This window comes from Carcharodon carcharias, chromosome 5 (assembly GCF_017639515.1).
Source record: "Carcharodon carcharias isolate sCarCar2 chromosome 5, sCarCar2.pri, whole genome shotgun sequence".
NCBI classification, from domain to species: domain Eukaryota; kingdom Metazoa; phylum Chordata; class Chondrichthyes; order Lamniformes; family Lamnidae; genus Carcharodon; species Carcharodon carcharias.
The window spans coordinates 182,442,021-182,460,101 of NC_054471.1; the positions used below are offsets into that span (position 1 = coordinate 182,442,021).

The 18,081-nt window shown below is 39.7% G+C and overlaps 1 protein-coding gene across 2 annotated transcripts in view; it reads right to left on the minus strand.

Annotated features, from left to right (window-relative positions):
- The window catches only part of LOC121277683 (kelch-like protein 29), a 515,535-nt gene that overhangs the window by 431,475 nt on the left and 65,979 nt on the right, over positions 1–18,081 (minus strand). The gene's annotated exons all lie outside the window — the stretch shown is intronic.

Genomic DNA, 18,081 nt, shown 5'->3' on the forward strand with positions numbered 1-18,081 from the left:
CTTTGTTGGCCATTGCCAAGATTAGCAGGGTTTACAGGCAAGTTGATTGAACAGGCTTGACACTCATGAACAGCATTCTTCTATGCTGCTATTTAGGGAAAGGCACTGTCTGTGCATTCTAGTAATCCTGCAATTCTTATTATACCAGGATGGTCAATTTATAATTCCTGGTCCTTTTCAAATGAGTTTTTCAAATTTGTCCTGCAAATTCACTACACTATAGGACATTTTCAAAAATATATTTCAGCTCATTTGAAGCTCGTCAATTCGTACTGATGTCTCCAAATTTTAGACTAAAAGGATTAACTTAATATGCCAATATCTATGCTATCACTTGTAACTCCTGAAACATGGTCTTCTGTCCCTTTTCAACAGCAAAATCACGTTCAGCCATTAGAACCTCTCTTCATAATGTGAAGTCCCAAGTCCTGAAATCACCCTTTGAATCCTCTCTAATGTGTAGATATGTTTAAGAAGAAGCATTAAGTAGTGATTGATAGTGAAACCAGTATCACAGAATTGTTAAGGTGCAGAAGGCTGCCATTCAGCCCATCGTGTCTGCGCCGGCTCTCTGAATGAGCATTATGACTCAATGCCATTCTTCTGCCTTTTCTTGTACCCTTGCACATTTTTTCTATTCAAATACTCATCTAATGCTGTCCTGAATGCCTCGATTGAACCTGCCTCTACCACGCTTTCAGGCAGTGCATTCCAGACTTGAACAACTCACTGAGTGAAAAAGTCCTTTCTCACATCACATTTGCTTCTCTTGCAAATCACTGTAAATCTGTGCCCTCTTGTTTTCGATCCTTTTACAAGCGGGAACAGTTTCTCCCTATCCATTCTATCCAGCCTCCTCATGATTTTGAAAATCCACTCTTAGCCTTCTTCCCTCCAAGGAGAACAGTCCCAACCTCTCCAAACTATCTTCATAACTGAAGTTTCTCATTCTTGGAACCATTTTTGTAAACCTCTTCTGCAATGTGTTCACATCCTCCCTGTAGGGTGGCATCCAGACTAGTTGAGGTCTAACTAGTGTCTTATATAGGCTCAGCATAATCTCCCTGGTCTTGTACTCTATGCCCCTTTTAATAAAGCCCAGGATACTATATGCTTTATTAACTGCTCTCTCCACCTGTCCTGTCACCTTCAATGATCCATGCAAATATGCACCCAGGTCTCTCCGTTCCTGCACCTCCTTAAGAATTGTACCCCTTATTTTATGTTGTGTCTCCATGTTTTTCCTACCAAAATGCATCACCTCACACTTCTCCATATTGAACTTCATCTGCTGCCTATCTGCCCACTCCACCAACTTGTCTATGTCCTTTTGAAGTTCTATATTGTCCTCCTCACAGTTTACAGTGCTTCCAAGTTTTGTATCATCCGCAAACTTTGGATTTGTCCCCTGCACACCAAGATCTATAAGACTAATATTTTAATGGAAAAGCAAGGGTCCCAATAACAACCCCTGGGGAACTCCACTACAAACCTTCCTCCAGCCTGAAAAATATCCATAGACCATTACCCTCTGTTTCCTATTACTCAGCCAATTTTGTACCCACGTCATTACTGTCCCTTCTATTTCATGGGCTATAACTTTTCTCACAAGTCTGTTGTGTGGCACTGTATCAAATGCCTTTTGAAAGTCCATGAACACCATATCAACAGCATTTCCCTTATCAACCCTCTCTGTTACCTCTTCAAAAAGCTCCAATTTAGTTAAACATGATTTCCCTTTTAGAAATCCATGCTGAATCTTCCTAATTAACCCACATTTTTCCACGTGACTACTAATTCTATTACAAATAATTGTTTCTATAAGCTTCCCCACCACTAAAGTTAAAATGACTGGTCTGTAATTGCTGGGCTGATCCTTACAACCTTTTTTGAACAAGGGCGTAATGTTTGCAATTCTCCAGTCCTCTGGCACCTCCCCCGACTCTAGAAAAGGCTGAAAGATTATGGCCAGTGCCTCTGCAATTTCCATTCTTACTTCCTGCAATATCCTTGGATGCATCTCATCTGGTCCCGGTACCTTGTCAACTTTAAGTACAAATTGTTTATCCAACATTTCCTGCTTATCAATTTTGAACCCTTCCAGTGACAGAGTTTCCTTCTCTGTCGCCGTGGCCTCAGTAACATCTGCTTCCTTGGTAAAGACAGACGCAATGTATTCATTTAACACCTCAGCAATGCCCCCTTCCTCCATGTGTAAATCGCCTTTTTGGTTCCAAATTGGCCCTACTCCTCCTTTTACCATGCTCTCACTATTTGTGTGCCGATAGAGGATTATGGGGTTCCCCTTTGGGCAGAATTTTCTGCCTGTCGGGCCCGACCTGATCTGCGGCGGGCGGGGAGCCAATTCCCGCCAGAGAAGCGGGCCCCGCCACCATTTTGTGTGGGCGGGCCAATTAAGGCCCACCCAACATGATGTCCGCCAGGAAATGCTATGCGCTCCCTACGCGGGCGGGGGGGTGGGGGGGGGGATTCCCCAAAAGCAAGAGTGCGCTCTTTCGTGCATGCGCATGAAAGAGCGCACATCTCCCTAAGGCTAAGCGCTGCCTCAGGGAGATCGCTGACACTTTTAAAAATATTGGAAATAGAAAAAAAAATCCTTAACATGTCCCCCTCACAATGTCACATGAGATGGGACATGTTCATAAATTACACTAACAATTTATTAAACTGTTTAAAACCCTACATGAAACCTCATTCTGCTGGTGGATGTTTTTTCTACTGCCCGCCGGGATTCCTGGCCTGCCCGCCAACCTTAAGGTTTGGCGGGCAGGTCCTTTAATTGTTTTAATGGTCAATTGACCATTGACAGGTCGGTGGGCACACAGCTGATTTTGCTGCAGGCCCGCCTTCCTGAAAATTTAAATGGGGCAGGGGTTCCCCCGACATCATCCCGCATCATTTTACACGTCGGTGAGTGGGTGGCGCCCCCTGCTCATCGAGGGCAAAATTCAGCCCTTTATCTTGGCTGCCAGTCTTTTCTCATAATCCCTCTTTGCTTTTTCGCCTCTCCTCTGAACCTTGTATTCTGCTTGGCTCTCAATTGTATTTTCTACCTGACACAAGCACACTTTTTCTTCTTTAGCTTAATTTCTATCTCCTTTTTCATCCAGGGACCACTGGATTTGTTTGCCCTACCATCCCCTTTTGAGGTAATATATCTTGACTGTGCCCAAACCATTTCTTCTTTGAAGGTAGCCCATTGTTCAGCTACAGTTTTTCCCACCAACCTTTGGTTCCAGTCTATCCGGCCCAGCTCTGTTCTTGCCCCATTGAAATCGGCTCCTCCCCAGTTAATTATTCTTATTCTGGATTGCACATTGTCCTTTTCTACCATCATCCTAAACCTTACAATACAATTATCATTGTCTCCTAAATGTTCCCCCACTGACACTTGATTTTCTTGGCCCACCTCATTTCCAAGAACTAGGCCCAACAGTGCATCCTTTCTTGTTGGACTGGACACATATAACTGTACAAAATTCTCCTGAACACAATCTAGGAACTCTTGGCCCTCTCTGCCCTTTACACTACCACTGTCTCAGTCTACATTTGGGTAATTAAAGTTCCCCCCATTATAACTACTCTATGGGCTGAATTTTCCCCCCATTGGGGGCGGGGGGGGGGGGGGGGGGGGAGGTGTAAAGTTGATGGGCGGGTGTGTGCAGGCACGCTTCCGATCTGCGCCCCCGATCGGAGGCATGGCACCATTTTACGAGGGCGGGCCAGTTAAGGCCCACCCAGTGTGACATCCGCAGGGAAGCGCTATGCTGTGTGGGGGGGATTCCTAAAATTGAGAGTGCGCTTTTTCGTGCATGCGTATGAAAGATATCGGCTCCAAATGTGAAAAAACTCAAAATAGAAAAATAAAATTTCCTTAACATGTCCCCTCATGTGACAAAAACTTTATTAAAATTTTTAAAACCCTACATGAAACCTCATCCCGCCTGTGGATAAGGTTTCATATTTTTTCTAATCCGGCCGGGGCTCCTGGCTTGCCCGCCAACCTTGAGGTTTGACGGGCAGGTCCACTAATTACTTTAATTGCTTTGTCAATGGTCTCAATCGCCTTCCTGAAAATTTAAATAGTGTGCGATGACGTCAGGAGTTCCGCCCAATGTCACCGTGTGTCATGTTACAAGTTGGCGAGCGGGCCCCACCCATGCTCGCTGACGGTAAAATCCAGTCCTATAAGTCTGCATCTCTGTAATTTCCCTGAAAATTTGTTCTTCTACGTCCTTCTCACTAGTTGGCAGTCTATAGACTATACCGAGCAATGTAATTGCACCCTTATTATTCCTTAGCTCTAGCCAAATTGATTCCGTCCTTGAACCCTCTGGGACATCCTCATTCTCCAGCACTGCAATGCTCTCCTTAACCAATACTGCGACCCCTTTTCCTTTTCTTCCTGTCTTTTCTGGACACCTTGTACCCAGGAATATTTCACACCCAGTCCTGCCTTTCCTTGAGCCAGATCTCTGTTATCGCCACATCATACTTAAACATGGCAATCTGCGCCTGCAACTCCCCAATCTTATTTACTATACTCCGTGCATTCACATTTATGCATAGTAACCCTGTCTTAGATTTCATTACTTTTTCCCTTACTTCAAACTCCATCTATTAACTTAATATTCTCTATACTAGTCTTATCTGTGTCTCCCAGTATTTTGTGTGCCCTGGTATTCCTCTCTAATATTCTCTCCTGGTTCCCTCATCCCTGCTGAGTTAGTTTAAAGCCCTCCCAACAGCACTAGCAAATCACCTTGCAAGAAACTCAGTCCCAGCTCTGTTCAGTTACAACGTGTAACGCTTGTACAGGTGCCATCTTCCCCAGTGTCCCAAGAATCTAAAACCCTCCCTCCTGCACCATCTTTCCAGTCACACATTCATCTGTCTTATCCCCCTATTTCTGTACTCACCTGCACGTGGTACTGGGAGTAATCCATATGTTACTACATACGAGGTCCTTTTTGCTAATTTTCGACCTAGCTCCCTAAATTCTGATCGCAGGACCACATCCCCTTTCCTACTGATCACCCTCCCCCAAAAGAATGTCCTGCACACTCAATGACATCCTTAACCCTGGCACTAGGAAGGCAACAAATCATCCTGGAGTCATGTCTGCAGCTGTCTATTCCCCTAACTAATAAACCCACTATCACTATTGCTCTTCCTTTCTTCTACCACCCCTCCTGTACAGCCGAGCCGCTTGTGGTGCCACAAACTTAACTCTGACTGCACCCCTCTGAGGAACCAGTGCCCCCACCAGCTTCCAAAAGGGAAAACCAATTTGTGTGCGGGACCCCAGAGGACACCTGCACCAGCTGCCTGGTTTTCTTGAACTGCTTGACGGTCACCCATTCCCTTTCTGCCTCCAGGCTCCTAAGCCACGATGTGGGTACCTCTTTGAATGTGCTATCCACATGACTCTCAGCCTAGTGAATGTGCCACAGTGACCCCAGCTGCTTGAGCTCAAGGTTCTGCAGCTGGCAGCACTTCCTGCAGATGTGATCATCTGGGACACCGGTAGCATCCATGAAGTATTCTTGTAGTGAATCAGTATAGAAGAGAAAAATCAGGAAACGTGTATAATGGGCTACTGATTTGCTAAGAGCTCATATCGCCCTACTGCTTTAAACCAACTTCACTTCCATTATGACAAACATCTTCTTTCATATCACTAGTGTAGAGTGTGAACGGCAAGACTTCCAGATCAGATCTCTCTGGAATTCTAACAGTTTATCATCTTTATTGGCCAGTGCTTTGTTATATCAGTGGTGAAGAAATGGTACTCGCCATTCATCTCTGACAGCTGCAGCTTTGATTTCCTCTAATCCAGCATCTTGATCCTGTGCAGTCCTCTCCAGAAGATCTATGGTGTCTGTGAGCAAGGCAAAAAGCATCGAGGCTCTTCAATCCGTTTGAAGAACCCTCATTAAGTATGCAAAGTCTAAACCAGGAATTACAAAGCTGGAAATACAAAATCAGGTTTTAATTATGTACAGAAGGCAAAATAAAAATTAGGAAATTAAAGGAGCTAACAGAGACATACAGAAAATTAAAGAAAATATATATTTCAAAAAAATTCAATACTAATATCCTTCTGAGGGAATGAGACTCCACACTTAAAAAATTACTTTTTCAAAGTTATAGAAGTTGTTCTGCAGTTATTAGCACTTATCACAACATCAAAATCTCATGTACTCTTAAATATACAAGCTCTAATTTTTTGTGTGACATCAATGCTCTTTTATATTTTAGAGACAGAATGAGAGTCAATGTAATATGGAATATGTTATTTTTAGTAGTGTTTAGCAAAGGAGGTATGTAAGAAATCTCTTGGAATGTGCTGTATTATGCAGAAACTTCTAGCTAATATATAGGAAAGAAATAAATGTCAATAATAAATGAAGAATTGGGAGATGATGGGAAATAAATGTTACTACTTTTTTGTACTATTTCTACCAAGAGGTAAATATTTTCATGTGAAAAATTTAACTAAAGAGGGGTTTCAGACACTGTTAAAAGAATGTGGGAAATAATATGTTCTTCTTGTTGTCATTAGCACCAATAAAGAGGAGAGTACCATAGTGGTTTTGGTTCCAAACTAGCAACCCAGCAGTTGTGATCTCAAATTTCATCATAGCAAACCAAAAAAATAATTTCAATAAATTTGGTCACATGTGAACTGCCACTGGAAAAACTCATCTAATTCACCAATGTTGCTTATGGCAATCATGCATCCCTACCCAGTAAAACTACATGGTTATATCTTACTGCTCTCTTAGGTAGCTTGGGAAGCCATCTTCTTATGGCATGTAGAAATGGGCAATGTGGCATCCACAAATCCAGAGCAAACTGAAAATAAAAATCCCTCTACATTATAAGGCAAAAATACAATAAGCCAGTATAAATTCTATTGAACCAAAATAGTATTTGCATTGAATTAAGACTCATTTATGAAATATTGAAAAGCATGAACACACTCATTAGCATCCTCCTGTGTACTCCCCTGCACTTCTAGTTCCAGACTAACCCCACTCTGTGACCTCTGATTTAACTTTGAGTGCCAAGGCACCCGCCTCCACTTGGAGCTGCTGAGGCTGCACTCCTGGCTGCTGTCAGAACGTTTCCACATTCTAAAACACAGTTTTTAGAATTACTCGAAAATGGTTTAGAACTTGGAAGCTTAGAGGTCCGCACATTCACCATATTCACAGAGTGGTATACAAACTAATAGCATTAATTCACAATATTTTCTCAAAGTTTTTATTGAATTATTGGCTCGGTTCTACAGTGCCCTGTGCAACGTTACTGCAAATTCAATCACTCAGACCACTCTAACAGTAGCTGTAATTTAACAAAGTGGTTGCAAACAAAGATAATTACAATGGCAGAACAACAAAGCAGGTTTCAGCAAATAATTAATCATCCTCAGCACAAGACAGCTGCTTTGAAATTCTTACATGCCATCATCTTTCAATGTGGTGTTGAACTTTATTTGATTTTATCACAACATTAACGTAGAAGTTAATTAAATCTGGATTTGTTACTGTAATATTTCAAAGGAGCTCTACCTTTCACTTGCATTGTTCCACCTCATGAAATCATCTGAACCTCATTATAGCATATCAAGGTATTGTGCGGCAGTAGCATCTGCCCCTACTAAACAAAATAAAAAACCCTTGGTATATTACATTAGAAAAACATAATTTCTAAAGGAAGGAAAGTGCATGCAAAAAGCTGACCATACAATGGTTATTTTAAGCTGCTTCTTTTCCACAAAACTGGTTAGAGCATGCCAATATAGAAATTTACAAATAGGTGTGTGAGAGAGTACAAATTGCAGTTAGAAACATTCCAATATAATTTGCAGCCAACAAGTTTTTTTTTCATACATAGACATGAGAGTGCATGATTGTGAACCTATATTCAGTGCATGGGAGAACTTGGCTTTTTAAGCTGAATTTTAATTAACTTAAATTTATAAACTATGGAATAGCAGCAGTGTGATGTTAAGAAACTTATTACAGTTACCAGTTTCCTGTCCTGTTCTTTTGGTTTTGATTCCATGCTGGGCTACAGTTCTACAGCTGCTGTCCACTTTTCCAGAATCTCGGCCAAATAGCCATCATTGTTGTGTGAATTTTGATAGCAAGCATCGAGAGCAAGTTTTGGCAGACTATTTCGTCGTGGGCACGCACAGCCAAATATAATCCCATTTGACATCCACATTCACAAACACACACTTGCAGCAAGACTGATGGATAGTGATCATCAGCAAGAATGCTGGTTAATTTTCCCCTCTCCATCATCTGACATGCCAAGTTCAACTGTAGCACCCACAGCACCAGTGTCTGAGATCAGTTCAATGGACTTCGGTTTGAACTTGGCAGCTTTCTGGTCCGTTTGGTTGTACTTTAACATGATGTACTATTGTGGACATGTAACCTGCACTATAGTGCAGTTTACAAGGTGCAGAACTAATTTATATAATCTTGTATACCGTATTGCATGCTTCTGATTTGAATTAAGTCACTTATTTTAGCATTCCTCAAAATGTTTTGTGGTCAGCACTTGTCTAAAGAGGTTTGTTTTAATTTTAACCTTGAATTAATTAATAAAAGTTCATAGTTATTTTAGTTAAATGGTATTGGGCTGAGAGTAATCTAGCAGATAATAGTGATTCACATGAAGCTGTTGGTTTAATTACTTTATGACTTTGCATATACCTCTGAAACTATAAGCATCTTTAAATTGTGCACAGTAGTTTCACATTGCTGGTGTTTCCAGAGCCCCAAGCAGACAGAGGTAGATTCCATTCTCCGAATGTAGTGGGCTACTTGTGTCCAATGGGAAAATATGGCCTTCAGCCCAAATTGACTAGACTGCCCTCTCCACCCAGCTCCTGGTTAGACTAACAATATTCCACGTAAAAGAGGTCTTCAAAATGGAAACGATCCAGAGGATATGCTGCACGCAAAGGAAACAGAAATAGGTTGTCTTTTCTGCTGCTAGGCATGGAAAAGGAAAAAAGAAAATGTGTTTTTAGGGATTAGTCTGAATGGAAAGCCCAGAGTTATAAGTTATTTTATGGCATGCTGCTGTCAACAGGGATCCTTGCCTACAGGCAGTAGATGTGTGCACTGCACAATGTTTTCTGGTCTCTACATTTAAATGTTTAGAAAATCAGATGCATTGGGATTTCCCGATGTGTAACCGGTAAGCAAGGGCCGCATCAGCACCACAAAATCAGAGCATTATCCCACATGATCTGCTTATATTGTGGTCTAATCACAGAGAGCCGAGCTCATTGCAGGCATATACTTAAACATATGTGCAGAGCTCTGCACATGTGCAACTGATTATACCAGAGCAGTTGAACGAAGTCGAATCTAACAGTGTTCAGAGAATTCCCTGAAATCTTGCAAAATTAAGCTCTTCCAACTGGTCCAATGTAGCCATAGTAATGCTACACAATTTCCAGTTCTGCCTTGAGTGCAAGATGAAAAACTTCGACAGCATGTCACTTTTTTCAGCAATACTCAAATTCTGTACTACCAAGTGACTATTTACACTGTACTTATCACATCACAGCAAAATGTAAATCACTGGTCATGAAGTATAAGTGCCCCTTCTACTCCTGTCATTGAAGCTTTTGACACTACTGCTTTTGTGTGAATATTTTTAAACAAATCTGTTGAGCTCGCGACAGGAGTTATAGCAAAACTAGATTAACATATTAAGTTACATCATTATGCCTCATTATGAACAAGACACAAATTGGATAAGAAGAATTTAATTAACATGTGTAAAATATTGATGGTTGTCATTAAATTGAAGAAAAACCCATAATACCCTGAACCTAAATTAGATTGAATAGTTTTGCATAACTGACAAGAAAAATACCAATATAGTATGATTACTTTATCAACAAACTATTACTAATCTCACTCACTATATAGGTCTTATGATTATTTAGCACAATATTATTGTACCCTTTTGTGAATATTGCCCCTTAGCAGAGACATAAACGTTCTTGATTGTACTCAGTCCATACATTAGACTTTGAACAACATGATTTACTATTTTAACAGTTTCCATTTCAAACAGATGTTTGGTGGGCAGGAGGAAATTCGGAGACTGTGAAATAATTGAGAGCTTCTAGTATGCTCTTGGCTTACAGCATTGTAATTGATTGGATTAGAGCCATGAAGCACCCTTCACATTACATTCGCTATCCTAAAATTTAACAGTTTCCATTTCAAACAGATGTTTGGGGGGTGAGATGGGGGAGATGTGGACGTTATGATAAAGTTGAGTGTTTTGGGTGTGCATCTAATTTACAATGTTGCCACTGACTGTACAGTTTTTTAACTCCCTCTACATTACCCTGCATTTTAAATTTCATTTGTAAACAGCAGCAATCAAATGTTAATAACTGTCAACAGTTATTTTAAGTGTGGGCATTAAAACTGGGATTTAATACAACTGTTAGTTGTTGGCTATAATTAACATTCAGTACCAGCCAAGACTTTTCATTTGGTAGTTATTTTCCGTCATATTTTCTGGGTCCATCTAATTATCAGACACCAACCCAAAAAGTCACCAGGTAGGATGCAACCTCTATTTAAGCATCTGCCTATGCAATTCCAGAACTATCCACCAAACATTGCACAACAGTAGTCCAGTGACCATCCTTAAGGCGCACTCTTCAAACCCCTGCAACAAGGCTAACTGAAAGCATAAAAGGTCGTGGTATCTATACATATTACTTGAGATGCTGCAGTACGTGTTTGAAGGAGACCACTAAAATAAACTTAGGATATGATGAGAGCCACTTCTAAAGGTTATTCCAAAGCCCCCACCTCATTACATTAGTTACAAATTCCAAAAAATGTGAAGGATTTTATTTTGTGGAGGGGAATGCCAGTGCATATTTATTGCACTATGTATCTCCAACCCAGCCATTTATTCTTTTCATGTTGGCTAGAGTAACTTTACTAATTTTTCTTCTAGCATTGCTTTAGGGCCAAAAGTGATTTCTATTTGTGTTACTACTTACAATTCAATGTAAAATAAATGCTCGTGTTTAAAATAAATAGTCAATAAGAAAGACTGATTATTTCTTATTAATGATTTTAATAGAAATCTCAGGAGATCAAGTTTTAAAAAAAATTGTAGCATAGAGTGTTACATGGTATTAATGGTCAGGAGTGTTTAGACACGGAATAACAATTTTTAGATGCCAGCTGAAGAGTTATCTAAATAGAGTCCTGAGGTAAAAATTTCTTTATTTCTGATATTGACCATAATAAAAATTAAATTGAAGAGCTGTACAGAAACAAAGGCCAGAACTTTTAGCTCGGAGTGCGGGTGCGTCCCTGACATGCCCAAGCATGAAATAGCGCACATGGCATTGGGCAAGCATTTCAATGTTCTCGCATGATATTTTGGTTGACGTGCGCGTCCAAAGAGTCAGCAGAGCACCCAACAATTTAGAGGTCTATTAAGGCCCTTAAGCAGGTAATTAAGTAGAATTTTTCACTGCCCATCAAACCTTACAGTTGGCAGGCGAGTGAATAGGCCAGGCAGCCTTTGCATCTTTTGCAAAACATCATCCACAGGTGGGATTAGATTTACGAATGAATAAAAAAATTTTAACATGTCCCTCTTCATGTGGCTAAGTCATATGTGAGGGCATGTTTATATTATTTGTAGATTCTTCATTTTTCTTTTTAAAAATCTTCAGCTCCCTGAGGCAGCTCTGTGCCTTCAGGGAGCTTTAAGTGTGTGTGCCCCTGTGCATGTGCAAACTTCAGCGTTCGGGCTCCTCCCACCCCCCCACCCTGGAAGCGCTGAGGCTCGCAGCGCGCATTTCACGCTGGCTAGCCATTAATTGGCCAGCCAGTGTGAAATAGTGGTCGGGGCCCAATTGCAGGCAGTAGACTGTTCCGCTGCCGCTCCTAGGCCCACCCAATAAAGGGGAAATCCTGCCCAAAATATTCTTCTCATGAAATGAAAAAAAAAATTTGCACCTTTATACCCAATTAGCAGTGGCAGAGTGCCAGGCTATTCCTGTAGCGATGCTGCATTATACTCTACAATAGGGTACCCCGAGAGGCATATTGCTTACATATTAACAAAGTCAAAGGGCTAAAAATTCCTTAAGTTGTATCCCTTTTAAAGAAAAATGCACCTGCCAATTTCCTAAGTTTGCATTCTCCTTGGTTGGAGAACTGTTTTGCCTACCCTGCTGAGGATGTAGAATTCTTTTGCAGCATCATTCCATAGTCCTGGAGATGAGAGAGCCGGCTATCAGAGCCAGGGGCAGCTCCCGTCAGGTAGCACAAAGGGTATTTCTGGGTAACACCCATCCTAATGTGTGTTCTTCCTGCCTAAAGTGCCCTCAAGTAGAACTTGGGAGGTCTGTTGGAAAGTGGCTTTCTGTGCTCTTCATCTCTGGCCTGGTGTCATGCTCTGTAGTCTTCTGAATTGCTGCTTGGGTGTTGATAATTATGTGCAAGCGTAATAAAAAAAATTGCTAAGGCATGCAGTGAAGTTATTTCAGAGTGAAATGAGAGATTCAAACATTGTTTATTCCCCAGCCTGTAACCGAAGTGTGCAGGTTGAATAGTCTTTTCGAAGAGTGCACAGTGGTATCCAAGCTTCCGCTGCAATTTAGTTTTACACTAATGACTGCACCAGTAGGAATGCAAATAAGCAGAATCAGGAAACCTGTATGCAACTTCCTCTGCAGGACACCAACACTTGCAAGGGACTACAGCACTAAGACTCATTTCAAGGAAATTCTAGGCCATGATTTCTTAAAAATGCAAGGTAAGTGGCAAATAAAGTTATGTAATAACTTATGAAGTCTGATTTAAACAAATAATGGGTAAAAGGTTTTGTTGCTTAATGTCATATACCTTTTTTTAATTTTAGCTCAGTCTTCTTAGCTATTAAAATTTACTGGCAATAGGTCTCCTATTGAAAGATTCAACATCATAGTGGTCAAATTGGGCATTATAACTGGTTAGCTGTACTGCTTCGGAACAATATTACTAGTTTTCCAAAGGACTCATACCAAAGGCTAATGCTTCATTCCAAAATACCTTAAAAATACTGCAATCTAATGATAATAGAAGTGTTTATATAAAATATTTGTTTCAAACCACTTAACCTATATCACAATCCTCAGCACTAATTTAACAGCTTCAGTTTTAGAATCTGATGAAAAGTCATACCGACTTGAAACGTTAACTGTATTCCTCTCCGCAGATGCTGTCAGACCTGCTGAGTTTTTCCTGCTATTTTTGTTTTTGTTTCAGATTTCCAGCATCCGCAGTGTTTTGCTTTTATCTCAGTTTTAGAATTGATTGCAAGTGACAATCAAACATGATTCTGCATTGAAGAATTCTGGAAAAAATGGCAAGATTAAAATAAATCATTTTGCTCAAAAAGAGATACTTTTTTTGTTGAAGCTTTTCCTCTTGCACTCATCAGGACAATTCGCAAGAATACCAAACGTAAAGGAAACAACAATTTATATTGTATGAAAAGAGAGAGTGCTGAATGGTAGACATGTTGCTATGGTGAATGCACCGGTTAATGATGACTGACTGTTAACTGCCAAGCATTATTTGAAATTTAAACCAGGCAGCTTGACTCTGATTGGTCAAGGCATTGCCCTGAGAAAGGAACCAGTGAATGGCTGTCACTTATTTTGCCCAGTCTACCTCAGATTACCCTGGAAGGACAAGGTATATCAAAAATTTGAGCAACAGGTACAGCTAGCTGCTTCACGCTGCTACTATGCAGGAGCAACACAAGCTGATATTCGCCATTAACAGGGTGCTGCAATCAAGCCAAGAATACATTCTGCCTATCACATAAATGAGTAATGCAGTATATGAATTTCAGTGCCAGTATGATGCTAGGTATGTAGGCCAAAGACTTGTGGATCGTATCAAACAGCATGTCCCTTCTGCTGTTTGCAACGGGCAAGGTAAGACCATACCCAACTAGCCCATGCTTACAAAGGCTCAAAACAGAGTGTCCAACATTAAATGTGATTCTGCGATTGGACAACATTTGCTAAATAATCCTCAATGTGCTAAGAATTACACTGACAACCAATTTAAGATTGTCAGTTGTACTCTCAGTGTGGTGCATTTGTTTGTACAGGAAGCCACATATTAATACACAGGGCCGTTCTTTGCAGACAGAAAGAACATGTACACACTTAGTTTGTTTTGCTGAAATAGGCACAAAGTGACAGCCATTTGCTGACCCATTCCTAGGGCAATGCCTTGACCAGAGTCAAGCTCCCTGGTTTTAATTTCAATCAATGCTGGCAGTTAACTCTTAGTCACCATCAACTGTTGTATTCTCCATGGAAACACCTCTACCAATCAAAGTCCACTTGCCAACCAATAAGCACTCTCCTCTCATACAATATAAATTATTATTCCCTTTACATTTCGTATTCTTGTGAATTGTCCTGATGAATACAAGACGAAAAGCTTCAACAAAAATAAGCCTTCTTTTTCAGCAATACTCAAGTTCTGTACTACCGAATGACTATAAAACATTTTGCAGACTTCAGCTATCAAGAACAGAGAGGAGTCTGCAAGACGGATTAAAGAACAACTCTGGTGCTGTGATAGGGTTTTGAATGCCAAGATATCAGATTTTGCTGGGTAGCATGAATTACACTCTTGACTTTTTGAACTATTACAAGGATAAGCAGAAATTTGAGTATGTGATGCAGGAGCCACAATGGAGGAAGTTATGAGATGAGGGATAGTGGGTTTTTTTTTGGGGGGGGGGGGGGGGGACGGCGTTGGTGGTGTCTGACAAATTTACTGTAGAGCTGCAACGGGTCAGTTATCCTGCAGTATTGTGTTTTGTAACATGATTTTTATGTTGCACAGATGAAAAATCTGCAGTATAACTGGGGAGTGAAATCCCTGGACTGACTACTCAAATTGACAAGTAGTGTAAGACCAAAGCAAAGTCACAGTCTCACGTTACAACTGAAAACTTATGTCAAGTGAAAAGCCAATTCCATCCATAAAACTTGCACGTGCACACACACACACACAACACTGTTTGTACTGACCAGAGACCCTATTGCATTAAAACTAGGCCAAACTGATAACTATAAACTTCTACCTAATGCAGATGTTTTCTTATTAGATGTCTTTCAGTAAAACTAAAATGGCTAACCTTGCTGGAATTAGTGATAAATATGAATGTTACTCCTTGAAGCACTAACAAGCTTGCAAACTCTGACCCTTAATTTGCATCCATAATTTCAGTATTTGATCAAAAGAAAAAGCACTGTGATTCAAAAAAAGAGGTATCAGAACTTTAACAGTGCTTGCCATTCCTATATTCTGAATATGAGAAATATGATTTTGTCAGTAGTAATTAAAAGGCAGCATTAACCTTCTATGTTCTTCAAGTCATTGATCGACATTGCCCTCTAAAATTAAGAATCCCACTTTGTTGTGCGTAACGATGGATGTGATGTTTGGACAACTGTAATAAAGCCCTTTTCACAAAACCAAACCTGGAGGTGCTAGTTACTGGTATTATCGACAGCTGAAAATGCATTTTGGTAAGTGGTACCATCTCAAATACAAAAAGGTGCTGAATGTGGTAAAATATTACTACCAAACAAATGTTGTTTGCCAACATTACAACAGTGGCTACACTTCAAAATACTTCATTGGCTTGTAAAGCACATCCCAAGATCTGTCAAAGCACTATAAATGCAATATTTTTCTTCTTTTTGCAGGATTTTAACAAAAAAGGCGAAGGTAATGTTTGAACATTACTGTAAAGTACAGAATGCACAAGGGGAAATTATATTTATAAGAGATATGCTTAAGGTACTGTACCGAGACATTGAAATGTTACCAAGTAATCAAAATGAAATGAGCAAAGTTACGCACAGTAAACTACAAACGTAGCTTAAGCCCATTATTTTAGTAGTCATAATATCCATTACAATGACAGTAGTTTTATGAAGCCTACAGGCACAACTCTAAATTCAGATTGCTGTGATGCTGATGGAACAGGATCTTTCACATCTTCATGCATTAGTGATAAGTTGTTAATGCTGGGATTACATCCAGTTAGTTGGAAAATGTGGTGAGAAGCACGAAGGCTCTCTGCTTGTAATGAAAGAAAGTTCAGCAGAATGAATCAAGTTTATCCTTTGCTGCTATAATGTAACCTGCATTTGAAGGATGCTGAGTCATGTGCAGCCTTCAAGCTCTAAGCTCACGGCTGCATATTCTCTCATATGCCAACAGTAAAAATACATTAGAAATCCATCCTTCAAAAAAAGACAGCAAGTTCTCTGAAATTCCGTGCTAACTTTCAAAATCTCCATCAATAGGATTAAGAAAAAGCATTATAAATGCTTATGTTAAATAAGAGCCTTGCACATTGAAATTTGTGCTTTTTGTGGACATGTACATAAAGACAGCATTTTGGAATTGATATACTGACCCCTAAACTCAGAAATTGAGTTCAAAGATTTGTACACTAAACACCTTATTAAGTGCTTAAACCTGTTCATTGTGTAAGCACATTAAAAAATATGTATATAGCAATTTCTATGCATTTTGACTTAATAGCATAGATGCACATTCAAAGGGCCTTTGAGGAAGCAGGATACTCGCAAACCTTTGAAAATGCTCTTTGCTGGTTGGATGCCAAGAGCCACAAAAGAGTACCTAAGCAAAGCGTTCTCACTTAATATACCCTCTTCCCTTCATTGAATCAGCACAGTGGTGATCGATGGAATTTTGTTAGGAAAGGGTATCAAGTGATATGGAGCAAAGATGGATAAATAGAGTTGAAGTATGATCTAACTGTACGGTGGAACAGGTTTGAGAAATAGTCTGTTCTTGTTCCTTTGTTTCCCTTGCCTGGCTTGGATTAGAAAGTGAGCAGTGTAGAGGATCAGATTTGAATCCTTTTGAAGTCCCGATTGTTAGAGCATAAACTGACTGCTCTATTGTTGGTTGCATTATAATGTACCTGATGTAATTTCTGACATGTGGGAATGGATTATCTGTAGCTGTGGCTTAGACAAATTGACAATTTTAAAAGTATAACTTTTTATTAATAATATTCAATTGTAAGAAGGTAAATTGACAAAGAGCCAAATTTTAGACGAGGGAATGATGAGAAAATTTTAAACATTGTAAAGGCTATGCTTATTGTACACAAAAGTGAGATTACCAGGACTAACATTTGGGTTTACTTTCAGCAAACCCAAAATTGGCAACATTAAACTCAAACAAATATTACCCATTTTACAATATATTTGCTCTTCATTATAAGAACCAAATAGCCCACTTACATCGCATTTATTCCAGATTTCCAGGATCGACAGCATTTTGCTTTTGTATCTCATTGTTCTTGAATCACAGTAAACAAAAGGGTGAATTATCCTTTTAACACAAAAATGGGAGATTACCCATGTTTCTTTATAATTATTGCAAAAATAATTGGCTTTGAATCATGCAATTTCTGAGAACATAATTTCATTAGAGGTTGACTAATTTCATCAAAAGAGACCTTCTCTTACTTTTGGCAAAAATGCATTTTTTCATAAATGGTGGATTATCATACTTCATTGAATTAGAACCAACCAACATCATTTAATACCTAGTCTCAGAACTGGTTTACAGTTTTAGCTCAGTGCCTTTTTGAATTTTGTAATATTATGGTTAAACAATTGCTTGTGCAGTGTTTTAGCTTGAATATTAATTACCAAGAACAAATGCAATCCCTACTTCAATTGCTTTACAAATTGCATGCTAATTATATATTTACAATGTCAGTCAGCAGCAGCCTTAGTTCTATGGTAGCACTCTCACATGCATCAGACTTTCATAGGTTTAAGTGCCAGTCCAGAGACTTGAGCACCTAATCTAGCTGACACTTCATTATAGCCTGATGACACATTAAACTGAGGCCCCATGGGCCAACTTACACATATGTAAAAAATATTTCTTAGTGCTATTCGAAGAAGGA